Source organism: Halichoeres trimaculatus, unplaced genomic scaffold (genome assembly GCF_033239565.1).
Source record: "Halichoeres trimaculatus isolate MK-OKI-2021-1 unplaced genomic scaffold, fHalTri1.1 fHalTri1_scaffold_13, whole genome shotgun sequence".
In the NCBI taxonomy this organism is placed as follows: Eukaryota; Metazoa; Chordata; class Actinopteri; order Labriformes; family Labridae; genus Halichoeres; species Halichoeres trimaculatus.
This window is the reverse complement of record NW_027437191.1, coordinates 24,414,600-24,429,107: the sequence shown is the minus strand read 5'-3', so window position 1 is coordinate 24,429,107 and position 14,508 is coordinate 24,414,600. Positions and strand designations below refer to the sequence as shown.

The 14,508-nt window shown below is 42.2% G+C and overlaps 1 protein-coding gene across 1 annotated transcript in view; it reads left to right on the top strand.

Annotated features, from left to right (window-relative positions):
- Positions 1-14,508, top strand: part of LOC141802107 (filamin-A-interacting protein 1-like) — a 31,349-nt gene that overhangs the window by 2,576 nt on the left and 14,265 nt on the right. The gene's annotated exons all lie outside the window — the stretch shown is intronic.

The window sequence follows — 14,508 nt, the reverse complement described above, 5'->3', positions numbered from 1 at the left end:
CCTTTACCAGAGAGCGCTTAAGCTGCACCCTCAGGGGACCAGCTGCTCTTACTGATAAGAAAACAGACCTCTCTTCTTCACTCTGTGGCTGACAGCTAATGTTTCAGTCCAGACTGGAGTATCCCGACATATAATGGACTGCAAGTTTTCAACAAATTGCCATATCCCCATAAGGATGAGCCCTGCCGACTTTGATGACCTCCTTGGCACTCACTCCAGATTTTTGAGCAAAGGTCTAAAAATTGAGCAATGAAATGTTGTAAAATTTGGTACATTCATCCCATGACGTGTTTCGCAAAAGGGGACCGGCCCTATTCTTAGGAGGATCATTAATCGGAAAATCAGAATAGTATTAAAATAGTTTGTATTAAGTTGCTTTTCTTAAAGTAATGGCCTTCTAACTAATGGTCCTCTACTTTCTGATTAACTTTCTGGCTGATGAGCCTAATGATATTCTAACTATCAGGCTGTCTGACTAATGGGCCATCTGGTTTTCTGACTGACGGACCTTCTGACTACAGGCCCTCTGAATTTCTGATTAATGGGCCTTCTAATTTTCTGACTAACAGGCCTTCTAATGTCCTGACTTACTGAACTTCTGAATTTCTGAGTAACAGGACTCCTGATTTCTCTGATTAATGGGCCTTCTGATTTTTTCTGACATTCAAGCCTCCTAATTTTCTAACGGGCCTCATGATTTTCTGACTAACAAGCCTTCTGACATACAGCCTTCTGAGTTCTGTCTAATCGGCCTGCTGACTAACAGGCATTCTGATTTTCTGACTTAAGGGCCTGATACATTATGCAAAAATAGTAGGATCTTGTGGATAACTTAAGTATTGTATTATCCTTTACCTCCTGTCAAAATATGGTTGATTCCTGCTCCACAAACTCAAGGTTTAGAGCTATGCTTTACATTTATTACAGTGCTGTTAATTACTGATTGACCTCTAGAGTGGACCTAAGAATTTCACACTACAACATATCTCATATTTGTCATGTATCGAGACTAGCATAGTTAATCTCAGAAGGAAATACTTCTTGTTACACTGAGCTAAGCCTCCTCGATGGAGGTTTAGTTCAGTATAATAGGAAGAGGTACCTCATTACTTGCACATTATTAAGTTTTTGCTCCATCAGTTTTAAATGTTTGATTGTGCTCAAAGGCGGTCACCCAGACGCTTTAAATCAAATGTGAAACATTTCAGAATCAGATAGCAGCCTGGTCTCCTGTATTAGTATGGAAACAGTGCTTCATATGGTCCACGATAAACCCAAACAACCAACAGAGCAGCTCTGTGACCTGTGCGGCCTCCTCTGTGTTATCTTACCCAGCATGCTTTGCCCTGCCTTGATCTCCTGGGGCTCTTCTCTCCATTAATAGCTTCTTTCCCCTCGACTGTTTTCATTGTAGCTATTTTCAGTCACTTATTTTTCTGTTGGCTTCAAAAGCCAAATGAAAGACAGATATGTGCTATGGATGAAGAAAGTTTGCCTCAGTTTGAGGCAAACTTTCTTCATCCATAGCACATATCTGTCTTTCATTGATGAAAGACATTCTTTCATCGATGGAGGTTTAGTTCAGTATAATAGGAAGAGGTACCTCATTACTTGCACATTATTAAGTTTTTGCTCCATCAGTTTTAAATGTTTGATTGTGCTCAAAGGCGGTCACCCAGACGCTTTAAATCAAATGTGAAACATTTCAGAATCAGATAGCAGCCTGGTCTCCTGTATTAGTATGGAAACAGTGCTTCATATGGTCCACGATAAACCCAAACAACCAACAGAGCAGCTCTGTGACCTGTGCGGCCTCCTCTGTGTTATCTTACCCAGCATGCTTTGCCCTGCCTTGATCTCCTGGGGCTCTTCTCTCCATTAATAGCTTCTTTCCCCTCGACTGTTTTCATTGTAGCTATTTTCAGTCACTTATTTTTCTGTTGGCTTCAAAAGCCAAATGAAAGACAGATATGTGCTATGGATGAAGAAAGTTTGCCTCAAACGGTTATCAGGTTCTTTACAGTAGCTTTAAATCTGAACTGGATTTTTCTGGATATGATGAACTGAAAGTGGGAAATGTTACCAGAACCTGAGCTGTAGGATGAGATATAGTCAGTTTAAAGATTGGAGATAGTGAAACATCCTTCGGTCGACTTTTTATTACCTTTAGCCTCTGGTGCAGCCACCATGCAACTTGTTGGTGCTCCTCCAGGTGTCTGAACTCATCACCAGAAGATGCTCCATCACTTGGGCAGCTGTTGCACTGATATCTGATAACAAACCAACTTCCACCTTTGTCTCTTGTCCCTGTTTGCCAGCTGTATCACTTTGTCTTGATGTCTTCAGCGGCAGCCCAAGGCCGGCTGATAAGACGGGAACCGTGAGATCATCCAGCTAATTCAGCTCAGTTATCTGTTTGGGAGGTTTACGGGGGGGGACGTTCAGCAGTGTCTGCCCTCTTGTTTGGTTTCATAACAGCTACTGCTGTTCCCATGACAGCAAAACAGGGCCCAGAGCGAGACATTTCTGTGACGAAGGGGGCATATCAAAGAACTGATAACATCATGATGGATTCATGTGGCAGAGTTAGGTGTTTGCTTATGATGTGTAATCGGAGGTTTCTTCAGCTCTAAGGCATCATGCAGAAACTCAACAACTCTTTCAGCTTATGACTCTAAATGAACATGTCTATCATGATGTGTAAATTAAAAAACACATGTGACGACACAAGCCTAAATTAAAATCGTGGAACGGAGTAGAAAAGGCATAAACTAGTGTATTTGAAAGAAGAAATCAGAAACATTTGGGTCTGAAAATGTTGTTTGCAGGTCAAAATAGTCTTGAAATAAAATCCAGATCCTGATCCTGCAATGGAAACATTCTAACATGCTTTCCCCATATCGCCCCCTAATGGAGAATATGTTCCTTGGTCAGAAGCAGAGTTTGCTTATGTTTAGGCAGCACATAGCACCCCAGAAAAGTGTCCACTGATCATCTGGTATCAAGAGAAACCTGAGGGACTAAGCAACTGACAAAACAACGGAGCATTTACATGCTACTTTAAGGGTTTGGGCACTTCTGGTGTAAATTAATCCTTAAGTTTAACATTTATGGGCTTCTTTATGTTGTCTGTTGTCAACAACAGTCCTGACTTCTATTGTAAACAAATTAGTGACAAAAAAATACAAACAAGCTAAAAACTCTTGTTTATATACAAGCATGGTGAATCAGCAATAATGAGCAAAAAGATAAACAATGAAAATGATCCAGGGTGTAGACGGCTAAGCAATTAATGTCATGCCCATGCCCAGGTTCAAATACAGCCTTTGGCCCATTTCCTGTATGTCATTCCCCACTCTCTTCCTGTTTCCTGCTCCGTTCACTGTCATATCCTCTCTTGTTAAAGGCATGAAAAGACAGAAAAAAAATAGCAAAAACAAAAATAAAAAAGTAAAATGCTCCAAAATTTCACCCACCAAAGGAACAACACTTAATATATTTAAATTTGCATAAATGTTTCATTAATTTCAAAAATGACTGTTGTGCAAAACTTCACCCTGAATCAGGATTTGAGCCAAAGAGTCCTAAACTGTTCTTGTACCAGAATGTCAAGGGGTTTATTTCTGCTGTAAAACTGGACACTTCAACATTGGGCTCAAAGGGAATTGCCTCACTTTTAGTGCCAGCTTCTAGTGGCCACTTGAAGAACTGCAGCATTCTGGATTCACTGCACCAGAGGTTGCCTTTGGTCCCTGTGTTAGAGATCTCTCCTGTTTTTCTGGTACATCTCTTTAAAGCTGAATCAGAATCAGAAATACTTGATTGATGCCAGCTTCATTGAAATATAATTCATTTTACTCAACAGTGATGGGTTTTTTAGCCAATTTTAGAGATGCTAATTTCAACAAAATTTTAAGAAAAGTCTGTTTCAGCCCCATACCATTGAAACATACTTCAGATTTAAAACATAAACTGTGTAATATAAAGTGTTTTGGTTTCTATATGTAGTCTACGGCAGCATTTCTCTAATTGTGGTACACAGACCAATAATGGTCCACTAGCTCCCCCTAGTGGTCCATCGCAACAGTAAGTAAATTGTAACCAGCAACAGTTTCCTTCAAGTCCACTGACCCCCCCAAAAATGGTCAAGCTAACGCCTGAAATACATTAGATAACTCTGTTGTACAACTCTGTTGCGCTGCATCTTGATTGTGTTTGTCAACTAACACCAGCTGTGTGTTCAATCCAACAAGCTGCATGACTGACAGACAGCTGGAGTTGTTCAGTGGTCCTTGGTTTGAAACATTTTGACAAACAGTAGATTAGATTCAGATTAGGGTGACAAATTCACAGTTAACAGACTTCACTGTGATGTACTGCATTACATGAGTAATTACACATAAAGCTATGACAAGCAAAGTTGAGCTAAGGTTACAGTATTCAGAAGCTATATTACGCAGCTTCTGAATATTATAACGTTAGCCTATCATAGCTAATGTAGCCAATGCAGCTCCTGAATGCATCTTAGCTGTCGAATCATTTATGAAATGCGGTTCATTGTAGTAAAGTTTGTTTGCTGTGAATTTGTCACCCTGGTCTGGCATCAATGTAGCTATTGTTAGCAGGAGTTGTCACTATAGCAGTGTTAGCTAGATTGTTATGATGAGCAATTTCAAAAAAATCCAACAGTTCACAACATCGCTAATATTAACTAGGAGTAGTAAGGGTTTTAATATCTGACCAAAAACACCACTCCACCAGACATGCTTGCACAAAACCAAGGCTAAGGAGTTGAACTGGGATTGGCCCTTACTGTTTACAGCGAAACCCAGGCTCATCCAAAACTGATACAAATTTCACTTTGATTCTGATTGCTCAAAAGAGTTGCTAAATAGACTTTACACAACAGCATGTGTTCAAAGTTGGTGACACCAAAAACACAGAGAAACGTGAGAGCATATATCTCCAAATGAAAGCTTAGCTAGAAAAAAAAATGACAATGTTAAAAAAGTTTGTAAAGAGTTGATAAGAAAGCTTTCTAACACAGATCTGTGAAAGTGGACTCGCCTTTTTGTCAAACTTTGTCAAACATCAGCTCAGATTTATCTTGCTCAGATAACCTCAGAGAGTTTCATGCAGCTTCTTTGTCTCATTATTGTGCTGCCTGTTGGTGATAAATCTTCCTTGAGGTCACTGGTGGGATGGTCAGGCTTTATTCCTCTCTCATGACTCACTCCTGGCTCCTGGAGACAGTGACGGGTTAACCCACCGGAGGGAGGCCCGACCACCATCCAGAGGAGAGTCAGCAGCACTCAGGAGCTAAACGGCCTGTAAAACTGTAAAACGAGGTGAAATGAGCAGCGGTCTAACCCTGTTTTACCCTCCTCACATCCCCCCCCCTCACTGTCTTTACTCCCAGAGTTTTATGAGGGAAGTGAGTTCATGCTCATTCCATCTGAAAGGCATGTGAGAGTTGGCTGCGGCTGCTCGGCTGCTCGTTCAGAGTGATGTCAGCTTTCTGGACCGGTCAGTGCTGATTAGAGCTCTTACACAAACCACTGCGAGGATGAAAACCTGCTTTGTCTCAGCCCACAGATTTCCCCCTGAAGACTGACCCACTCTGGGAATTTATCTGGACTGTTAATGTCACCATGGGCAAGGTTCACATGTTTGACAGCACAGGAAAGAGTCCCGTATTGATTCGGCATTTCAACATATTGTTCTTCTACTTTATAGCTACCTCTAAACCTCTAAACCTCAGCCTTGATTAACTTGGTTTAACAACTCCAAAATAATAGTCTTCTTTGAGCCTGATAGTGTGAATGTGTTTGTTTTAGTTCCGGTGTTCCAGTTTAAAGAGTGGCCCTGTAGACTGACGTGTCCATGAGATCCACGTGGCTTTGTGCGCACACATTTCGTCATTTTGACAGTCCCACCTCATTGTGCGGTCCTTCTCAAGTGGAAAAATTCCACTTCACACACCTCTGAAAATGTCTAACTCCCGCACAAAGACACGCCAGTGAACCAGAGCTCCTAGTGTCTGAGGTACAAAAACCCTGGAATGTATATGGTCGGTCACACTGAGATCTATATGATAACTGTTTGATGAACAACTTGGTGTGAAATTGTGGTCACACCCTGTAGAGAAGAAGAATTGGCCAAAAAAATGGTTTAATCAGTGTTAACAACTCCTTCTACTCTAGTTTAGTGGATGTGCATTTGCAATACATCGCCCCCTGCAGTTTGGGAGTGGACGCCGCACAGGGAATTAAAAAGTGTAAAAGTATAAAAGCCAACGATCTCTTGTGCTGATTTGGCATGTCTCTATCCATGTGTTCTGTTCATGTGGAGAGCGTAACACTGCATTAACTGCTACAAAGGCCTCTGTTGTTGTTTTACTGCCCTCTGCTGGTCTGGTGCTGTTTTGCATAATGCACCTGGGTCTTTAGACAAATAATGGGCCTCAGAGACTATTTAGTTTGGGGAGAATGTTTAAACTGGAACTAAAACTTACTTGACACTCTGAGTGTAGCTGGAAGTCTTGGACTACTTCAGGTGCGATTTGAAAAACTAAGCAGCAGACCTTCAAACAGGAACATGTAAACAAACATCTACCTGGATTTCTCTCCCTGTTTAATGTCAAACTGTGTTTCTTTTTTGAATTCTTGTGTCTCCTTCTCTCTTCTGCTCTCTTAGCTGTGCAGACGTCCGTATAAGGCTGTGTGTAATAAAGACGAGCTCACTGCACACAGAGACAAAGGCTCACAGAAAAATACGTCTGTGCATGAACTTTTATCTGGGAAACCTCAGAAATAAACCTGAGCGTTTCACACCTTATCTCTGCTCAGAGCTGACGTCTGAGGGTCGCTGAGGACAAAGTCACACTCACCTCTTAATGGTATTAATGTCCAACACGCCCTGTCTTAAATCTGAATTTAGAAACACTTTTAACGGCGTGGTGCGTTCACGTGCCGCTCCTGCTGCAGGCTCTGATTATAATTGCTCTATTTCTGATGAGTGTATGACGTGCTGAAGATGGTAATGTGAGCCTGTGGAGGTGTTCAAGCCCTAACTGTAAGTGTCACACTATTTCAAGCACTGGTCCCTGATAGTCTGATAAAATATCCAAGCTCTGTTTAGTTTACTTACACCTGCAATGTCAAGAGGTTTGCTGCCGGATACGGAAACGCTGGTATGTATTAGTGGTGCAGGATAAGTCCTGGAGCACAAATGGCTCACATGCAGGATGTAGATTCAGGCACATGTGTGATGGTCTGCATGTGCAGTTTCCTGAGACCTCAACCAGCTCTTAAATTCTCTGATCCAAAGTTGAGTAAAACATTAAACACTTTATCCCTGACAGGAGTGAGTTTGTATTGGCTTCACGTGGACTTCCTGCCTCTCAGGACTTTAAAGCCCTCCTGCAGCACAGATGACTGACTGCATTGCTTTCCCCCTTATGGAGAGTTAGGACGAGAGGCCAGACCTCTTTAAATCTCCTCATGAAGCTGAGCACTCCCTTATATAGTCATTTTGAAATCTACATTTCGAAATCATATCGAGCAAGAAAAGCTCAAAGTTTAAGGATTGACCCAGAAGATTTGGACGGCTGCCGGCATTCTAACATCTCAAAAATCTCTGCACAGTGGCTTCTGTGTTCCTAAAGCCTACTTCATGTCTAAGTTCCTAAAATGTTATGTATCCTCCATGAAACAATGTTCCTTGATACAACATCAGAAAAATCCAGACTGTGCTACATAAGGAAGTGGGGCACAAGTGAAAACAGAGAGATTGTAGGGGACATGGACCACAATTACAAAGGCAGGAAAACGCATCAAGGCAGGAAGTGAAGTGAAGCAAGAGGAAATTTGACCAAAATTTCAATAATAATATAAAAATAATCTCTCAACATGTCAAATATGAAAGACAAATCTGATGATAGACATTAGTCTGAGTGCAGAAAATGACAGGTCTGGAGAAAGTGAACCCACTGCTAAAAACTCATCATCATCATCATTTAGTCTAAATTTGATCAGGTATAAGACCTTTCTTGAATTTTGAATTTATTATTCTTGTGGGACCTCAGCTTTATAAGAGACATAAGCTGTGATTTGTTTTTAGCACAGTAAGTTGTTCTTTTCATGAATGATCAATGCCAAAAAGGAAAACAACCTGCTGACCACATACTTCGAGTCCACCTTAGTGTCAGAAGACCTGTCAGTCAGAAAATCAGAGGCTCCCTTGGTAAGAAAATCAGATGGCCTGTTACCAGAAGACTCGTTAAACAAAGGCCTTTTAGTCAGAAGGCCTGTCAAGTCCAGCTAGCCTCAAAATCAGAAGGCCTATTAGTCAGAGGGCCTGTTAGCATAAGGCCTATAAATCAGAAGGCCAATTAGTTGGAGGGCCCATCAGCTAGAAAGCCCATTAGTCAGAAGGCCTATTAGTACAAGGCCCATTAGTCTCAAGAGCCATCAGTCAGAAGGCCCATTAGCTAGAAGGCTTGTTAGTCAGAAAATTAGAGGGCCAGTGACTTGGAATGCCAATTACTCAGAGGGCCTAAGTCGGAAAATCCGAATGCCTTTTGTTTAAAAAATCAAATTTCTGCCAGTCAAAAATTCTGAAGGCCTTTAAGTCAGAAGGCCCATTAGTCAGAAGGCTCATTAGCTAGAAGTCCCATTAGTCAGATGGCTTGTCAGTTGGAGAGTTAGACTGGATTTAGTTGATATTTTTTGCTCTCATTCAGACAAGTATTTTAGAGAATTTGTATTCTTAAATTTTTTTTGCAGATCAGAGCTATCTAAATACATGGGCATGGTGGGCAGTTGCTTAAGGCCCACTCGCACTGTAAGTGATGAATCCCAAAGGACTCCAAATCTTTGTTGGGACCCTATTTGAAACAATACAGAAAAATTTCCCACTGTTTTTATGTCCTTTTTGTAGCGTTTCCCCAAACACTAAGAAAATAGAGCAAAGCAGGGACCATAACATAACATAGCTTCTGTGTAATGACTTTAGCTCTGAAAGTGGGGTTGCAGGAGCTGCCACCAGAAAAACACTTTGATCAGACACAGGCCCTAACACCTAAGTATCTAGATTACACAAATTGAACACCAAACTTGTTCTTTTTTAATCATAAAGAAATTTTCGGACTACAATTTCTAATACTGCCTGACGTAGTTATGCGTACTAGAAATTTACTCCAACACAAGACGTCTTCAGTTATATAGAATAACAGATCAGTATTGAAAAATTGTAAACCTTTTATCCATATCTCTTTTCCATTACATATGAAGTGTCCAATATCACTGCCACAGAATGAACTAGCTCTAAAACTAACTCATAATTAGCCTCCAAATTCTCTGCAGTGTTCTTACACTCTTTCAGGTTCGTGTCTGTGATTATTTGAGAGCTTGTGTCAGAGTTTGGCTCGTGCTTTCAAAGATTCAGAACAATTACTAAGCACAGAGGCCAGAGATATTAACATGAGCTATATTTGCCCCCAGATATCATTAGAGCTGAAACAAACACAAAGAAACATGATCCAGGGAGTGCTGTGGATGTTGTTCAAGTGTTTTGGTCGTAGAGGTTTACCGCTCGTGAGCGTCTGCTGATGCGTTTTGAACCAGCGGGGGCTGTTTGTTAACATCAAGTGTATGTTGTTGTGGAGCAGCTGTGAGGTAAAGTCCAGGCATCTGTGGGATTGCTGATGGATCATAAAGTGATAGCCTGGAGTTTCCCCTTGTTGGACTCTGGACACAAGCGAGGAGAGCCTAAAAATATCCCTTTAAGATTTCAGCGGACAAACAGCTGCACATGCTGCCCGAGTACGAGGCAAAGGGCAGCCAAAGTCTTTAAATGGGCAGGATGTACAACGGATGATGACCGGGTCGATCACTTTGACTTAGTGCTTCTGTAAGTGAGTGAATGTAAGTTAAGAGAGCAGACAAAAAAAAAATGGGCAATTTTTTGTACATAAGACTTAACAGGTTTAAAGCAGTCAGCTTGGAGGCTTAAGGCTCGATTATGCTTTCTGCACAAACATGATGCACAGAAATAAGACATGCAGAATCAGCACAAGAGAACACGAGTGGCTGTTGTTCTTTTTAACACTCAGTGGCGTCTGTTTCTAAACTGCAGGGGGGCAGTGTACCCCAAATGAAGAAGTTCACATTGTTCACAACACTTTTGTCGCCAATTCTTCTTCTCTGCCGAGCTTACTGCAAATTCACACCAGGAATTGTTCATTGCACAGTTATCACTGTAATCTCTGTATGATGAATCGTATAAATACCAGTATGTCAGACACTACTAGGTCTGCATGAAGGATGTGCACAACACGTACATTTTCTGCTTGAAATGGACCACGCAAGGAGGGGAGGCTACTAAAATTACATCATTCATCAGCAAGAAGTTGCACCCATAGTATCTTCACACTGGTGTTCCAGAAAACCCTTATTTCAGCCTCGGTCTGAAACGCTTTGTATCAGCAGCCATCTCTTAAAAAAAGACCTTCCCTCTGATTGCCTGGCCCTCAGGAGGTTTGTCAGGGGGCGGGGCTGTGGGCAGACCTTAGTGTTTAAGGGCCTCACTTTCAGTGTGTCAAGTTTCCTTATGCAATAGTCTTGTTATTTCAGCAAGTCTCAAGTAGATCTCGTCACAACCTTTTAGGACTCTGTGAAAATCTCCTGATATCTTTAGACCAGAGTGTTTTGATCAGTTCACAGACAGATCCAGGAATTTCTACAGCATATGGATATGAAGAGGTTTGACAATCTGCATGTTTAGTTCCAGCAGTATTGTTACTTTAAACCCACTTGAATATGGGGAAGCAGAATACCCTCAGGTCATTAAAAATCCTTAAAAGGCAACCTGCATCCTGCGTCTGAGAAGTGAGTAAACTCTGAATGTGGCTCTGTAAACGGGGACGTTTCTGTTTACAAGTTTTCATCTGTGTTGCCAAATGTCCCAGCAGTGTGTCTCTATTGAAGTGGGTCCCCACATGCCATCTCAGCCTCATATCGAGTCTCTGTTGAGCGAACTGATCCGTGTAAACAGTTTACCTCCAGAGGAAAGGAGCTCTGAATCATCCGGTCAGAAACTCTGACGACAGAGTCCACTTTGAGGGTTTCACCGTCAACAGAACAGTCCCCTCTGCATCCACACACACATACACGCACCCAGAGCTGCTTGGTGTCTTAGAAATGTAAATTCTTCAAGAGAGAAGTTAATCTAGTTTCATTCTGAGGACAAAGTATAGGGGTGATGTGCTTAATAACAGGAGCAGATCCCGAAGCAGGTTCGACTGAAACCAGAAAAGCGGAGGCTGTAATAACAGCCGCGTTATGGTTTGTGTTGAGATGCCAGATCTGAGTGCTGTGCACTTGTTTCCACATATTTCTGGTTGTGTTTGTGACCAGCACATGATTTAAATGCACTTTAAACTCTGAATAAAAGCTCTGTTAATCCCGAGTCTTCTGAGGCTCATGTGCGCCATGTTTCTAGTGACCGCTGCAGTGAAAGACGTCCTTTAAAAGTGGTTATCATATGCACACTTTATGGATCCAATGTAAACTAAACAAAAATACACCCAGCAAATAAATTGAAGATTGTATGTTAGGTCTTCCCTGGGGAGAGATATTTACGGAGATGCGATGAGGCGCTCTGATTTACGCCTCAGCCTGGATTAAACTCCAGACGGCTGTGGCCCGTGGTCGACACACGAGACCTTCGGTGGATAAGTGGTCAGAGCTGGTATGTTGGCAGCGTGTTGGTGCCTTGGTGGTTAGGTCACAGGTTTGACCTCAGGATCAACAAATGACTCCAGAAATGCCCACGTGTCAGGAGGAAATGTGTGAAGGGAAAGTGACTCATAAATTCACAGCTCGATGCATTGCTTCAAGGGATCTGGTTCTTGTAGAAAACCCAGTTATGCTGCTAATTCGAAGCTTAGTGAGTTGCATTTTTCGCTGAGCTACCCAGAATAGTGATGGAAATCTTTGGTTCAGTCAGCTTTTGTGGTCCTTGAAGGAATTTGACAGAGATATTTGTTTCTGACAAGATAATCCTGACTTAATGTCCTCAAACTTTTACAGTTTCAGTAACACCTCAAATACACCAGATGCATCTACAATATGGCCCCGCCCCATTGTGTGTTGACTGTGGCCCCATTTACATGACAACATTTCATCTGAAAACACTAAAACGCAGTGAAAAAAATCTGCGTTTACACAGAAACGCTGAGGGACTGAAAACGCTGTAGTAAGCATGCCAGGCCTGCAGGTGGTGCTATAACTGTCTTGTCCAAAAGCTGCTTTTGGGAGATCTCCACTGATGTAGAGTTGAGCAGATCATCTGGTGTATTGGGGAATGCTGAGTGCAAAAGTGGAGCAGCAGATGCACATGTTGAAAGACAGTCAGCAGATACTATAGATTGAGTAGCACAAGCACAACATGGTAGTCTGTGACTATCGTAACAATGGTACTGTTGGACTGTTGTATGCGCTTGTGCGAAGCGGAGTGTGACGTTGGCGTTTCCACTGAAAACGCCAGCTTACTTTTTAGACAGCAACAGTCTCGGCAGCAATTCAGAAAAATCCCACTCTGTAAACCGTTTTTAAAAGTTTGCTGTTAGGTCGGCTGAAACGTCGTCTCCAAGTAAACACCAGGCTGAAACGTGACAAAACTTTCGCGTTTTACCTTAAAGCCCTTGTTGTGTAAACAGCCTCTGTGTCAACCCACACTGGCTGTGTGTTCAGTGCGGCAAACTGCGTCACTGACAGACAGCTGGAGTCACCGTCCAAAGAGTTTCCTTACTTCCGAACTCCATTGATGAGCCCCTCTTCATTTATGTTGGGCTGTGAAAACCTCAAACCTGCTGACACCTGGTCTTGCTCTGCCCATTGTGTCTGTTTGTTGTTGTAGTCAAGATAAATACCATCTGGTTTGGACACAGTTTGTTTTATTTTGAATGCCAAAGTGTAGTTTCTGTGCAGTACTTCCTGTCTCGCTCAATCTTGTTCCCCACAGTGAATTGATGCATTTCAGCTCTGGCATCAGGCAAAAATAGGATGGCCACATATTAGCTGCAGCTTGCCAGACCAGCCATGTAGCTGGACCGCAACGGAGCAGATCGAGTGTAGGTTGGCACATTGAATTAGATGGAAACATAACTGGTCCAGTGCCGTGATGGAGTGGAGACGCACTGGAGATGCATCTGGTGTATTTCAGCTGTTAGGAAAATTCATTGGGTCTTTCAAAGTTCTAAGATAGGTTAAGATTTGTGCCAGGCTTTATGAAATGTGTAAAACAATATTTTTTGCAAGTAGACACAGTGTAAGGGTCTTTGTTGTCCAAAGAGCTCCAGGAGGGTTTTACCTTTGAGTACTGTGCAATTGCAATGTCGCTTTTTTGCAAACTGCTAGAGCCCACTATCAGCCACTGATTTTGAATGCAACGTAGGCACATTGCATTCAAAATCCAACTGTATGTCAAGCTCATAGTTTGGCTTTAAAAGTCCAGTGTCCGTATTGGGCTTTTTGGAAATATGTTCGCAAATGATGACATTTCAAAAAGCCTTTATTGAAAAACAGCATGACATTTCAGCGGAGTAGATGTAAATGTTCTTGGAGCTCTCTGCACATAAAACACGTGTGACCGACTCCAGATACCCTTCATAAAATTCATCCTCCAAAGCCAAACCTCCATCCTCAGCTTCAGGCTCATCTTGGCGTTGGATTCTTACCTTCCAGCTCACCTGGCTGACCGTCAGATGGATAGAGACGGCCCTGTGGTTTTGACGCGTGGGAGATCTTGGCATCCTCCCTGTAACAACTATTAATAACAGGCCGAGGTAACGTGGTTGCTACCGCTCGGCTGCCAGGATTCTCTCTGGCTGAGTCACAGTCTGCTTTCATCCAGACCTGCAGCCCTGGGGAACTTTGGCCTAGTTCAAATCTGGTGCCCTATAACTCTGTGAGGAGGACCCCCCCCATCTGGACCCCCCCTAGACTAATATCAGCTTTCCAATCATTGAGGAGGGATTAGTTTGCTCAGGAAGCACATGCAACTAATACCAACACAATTTAAAAACTTCAAGCTCAATAGTTAGAGTAAGAGCCTGAGCCTGACGACAGGACAGCGAAGGTCCTCTTGAAACCTTTGGGATTGTTATTCTTCTTCCTGCATCTTTGACCACAGATAATGTGCTTTCAATGTGCTCATAAAACTCATAAAATTCAGTTATGGCTTCATTCTGATTCCAGTGTTTCCAAGCAAATACGTGCTCCGGGGCGCCCTTAGCTAAGAAAATCACAACCCCTTAAGCTACTCTGAGCAATATGCCTGAATTTTTTGTGCATTATTATCATGCATATATGGTGCAATCTGAACAAAAACTTTGAGAATTCAAGTTAAATGTCAGATTTTGACGAGTCAAAGGGTTTGTTTTTAAATGTACTTGATCCACAGTTTATGTTTTTTCTGAACACTTTCAGATTAATTTTTGTGCGC